Raw genomic sequence first — 3,337 nt, 5'->3', positions numbered from 1 at the left:
CTGTGACTCACGCCTGAATTCCTATATGTATATAGTCCTAGTCATGGACCTGTAACGGTGTTTCCTTAAAATGAGAATTTCCCAAATTGGCTTCGATATGTTCAAATCCCTGGTGATTTTTCAAAGCCTAATGAATAAACTATAATTAGGCAATTGCATTATATTAATTATATTTGTGAAAACAATTTGAGTGGAAGGAGGGAGACATTGTCTGACCTCCACTGACTCCATTCGGAAGAACACTTCCCATCAACAACCTCTACCGTATAAAACTGGTTCCTAAGTGTCTGAATATATCCCCAAGCTCCTAGCACTTGGTCCCCTACCAATGGTGCAATTATCATACCAAACCGCACTCCCAGGCCTCTTGCTGCTCTGTTACTGGATACTATATTGCAAAGGCCACATAAAACTCACAGGCAATGCTTATGAGTATGAAGTTTCTTTGGATGAACACGGTATAATACTGGTGGCTAATCAGCTAGGACAGCTTCTCAACTGTGCTTGAGGCCCTCTATCTTCAACCTCAAGGCTCTGTGACATTGCTGCACACCTTTTTAGGGATTACTGATTATAGTGTCTCCCCCAGCCCTCTACTAAGCCTGGGGAGAGGTCCTCAGCTCCATGGGATGACCATTTTCACTCAGTCCTATCTCATGTCAGTTTTTGATTCTCTACCAGTCTGCTTTCCTTCTGCTGTTAGGGAGCTCTCCAAAGTACTGAAGAGCAATGGTGTCTCTCTGGAGACTAAGGTGCGTCTGATACAGGCTATGGTCTTCCCAATCACTTGTTATGCATCAGAGAGTTGGACAATGACCAAGGAGAATAGAAGGAGAATTGAAGCCTTTGAGCTGTGGTGCTGGAGAAGAGTATTGGAAGTACCATGGACTGCTAGGAAAACAAACAGATTTGTCCTGGAAAGGGTTAAACCGGGTGGCTCCTTGGAGGCAAGGATTCTGAGGCTCCGTCTAACATACTTTGGACATGTTGTGAGGAGAGACCGGTCCTTGGAGAGGGACATCATGCTTGGGAGGGTGGAGGGACAGTGCAGGAGAGGAAGGCCCTCTATGAGGTGGATTGATTCGGTGACTGGGATAATTGGAATGGGAGTGTCAGAGACAGTGCGATTGGCACAGGACAGAGTGGAGTTTAGGGCTGTTGTACATAGGGTCGCTATGAGTCGCAAGCGACTCGACGGCACATAACAACAACAACAACCAGTCTGCTGTTGCTGACCTTGGCCTGTCTTTTCCAGGAATCTCTGACCCAAAAGAACATACTACATTCTCCATTTCTTTCATGCTGGTAGTAAGATTTCCATTTTCTGCTAGAAATTTGCTCAAGGTAGTCCTGGGAACAGGGGAAAGATGACCATTCTCCTTGCTAGTCTAAATACCTTGAATTTTCCTACCAAAAAGTTGCTGTTAATCTTACCTATATTATTAGCATAGTCTTACCCCATTATGTAGCAAAGTTAAACCCAATGTCTAAGAAAGCCATTTTGAACACTCTACTGTACTACAATGTTGTCCAAAGGTGCATTGAGTTGCTTGTGACATCTTTCCTGATTTTAAACCATGTAACATCCCTTTTTTTCTTTTCCAATGACTGATTTTGGTCTATGAACTGGTTCTGCACGTGTACAAATAACTCTTTTGGGATTTTTTTCTTCTCAATGTTATCCATAATTTATAATTATTTATCATAAGATATATTATATACATATTTAACTTTTGCATAATGTGCAAAGGATTGAACCGAGAGCAAAGATTTTAGTAGCAAAAAATGGGGTTACGAAATGAAAGAAGAGTTTGAAACTTTTAAAAATTATTTTGCCAATATGAATGCTAGAGAAAAGTTCACAGTTTGCATTGCTCTCTTCCTTTCATTTCCGTGTTTTACAAATTTCATCGGTTGTTTACAAGCTGACTAAAGAGTCAACCAGGACCAAGTTATGCGTGTATGCACACACATACACACAGATTAATTTTTAAATCTTTTAAAAAATTCATTTTACATTTAAGTGGAATATTACCACATTTAATTTTCATTCCAGAGTTAGAGTGAGACCCATTTATCCACTTTGCAGTGTGCTCAGCCAAACTACGAAGTGATTATTTTCTATGATTGTAGTTTAAATTACAGAAATAGAAACAGACCAACAGGTTCACATACAAACACACACGCTTACTCACAGAAGGAGCTCGGTGGATGTTTTTATAGTCATACCTCTGAGACATTGAGAAAAAGAGTTGTATGTAACACTTGTGTTTGAAACTTTGCTTTTCTTTAATAACAGATGGTAAATTATGAAAGTTTAGATTTCAAAAAAGGCTTAAAATTCGGTTTATGAAAACAGTAATTTTATAAAATACAACACAGTTGTTTTTAGGTAGCCTCAAGTCAATTTCCAACTCATAATGGTCCTGTCCAATTTATTTCAATCTTCCTCCTGATCTCTGCTGTCCCTTAAGCCCATTGTCCAAGGCACAATGCCAGTGCATCTTGTCTTCTTTTTCACTGAGCCTCTACTATTTCAAGACAGAATCTTTCAAGGACTAGTGACACTATCAGTGAGCTTGAGGATGACAGAGATAATCTGCATGGCACAGGATAGGACAAGGCTCAGATCCATTATTCACAGTTGCTAGGAGTTAGAGTGAACTCGATGGCATTTAATAACAACAGTCCCTTCTGATAACATGCCCAAAGTGTGTGAGGCTATATCCCACCATTCTTACTTTGGAGAAGAAAAAGTTCCCAAGCAAAGTTTCTAAAGTGGTCACAATGCCCTTCTGAGAGTTGACAAAGTGAAAACGTACCAAACTAATTAACTAAATTTATATTTAGTCCAAAATTTAACATAGGGGACCACCAACAAAATATAGCACAAAACAAAACAAAATCTATCAAATTATGTATGATGCACTTCCTAGTTCTAAATTATGATACACTTTAGCCAGGACCTTATCTGGCACACTAAATAACAGACTAACATATGCTGATGGGGTTTTCAGTAGTTTTATACTTCTGTGGTTTTCCAGAGAGGCCAGATTCTCATTGTATAAAGAATATTTAATAATAAATATTAACATCCTAACACAGGAAAGAAAATGACACGTGTGCTGACCTTCTGTAATTCTTTGGGGAACAAAGGAAAAGGAGAACGTCATCACCTGATCTTCTCATCAGTTGCCTCATGGTCACTCTCTATGCAAACTCTTATCCCAATACACAGACAAATAGATTTTTCATGTACACATTTTAACACTGTTATTTTAAAAAGATCAATTGGTGATCATTTAAAAATATTATCCAGACTGTTATTACTATTATT

The sequence above is a fragment of the Elephantulus edwardii genome, unplaced genomic scaffold, assembly GCF_000299155.1.
Source record: "Elephantulus edwardii isolate Elephantulus edwardi_28Jun2011 unplaced genomic scaffold, EleEdw1.0 scaffold00014, whole genome shotgun sequence".
In the NCBI taxonomy this organism is placed as follows: domain Eukaryota; kingdom Metazoa; phylum Chordata; class Mammalia; order Macroscelidea; family Macroscelididae; genus Elephantulus; species Elephantulus edwardii.
Note: the sequence above shows the minus strand (reverse complement) of the source record.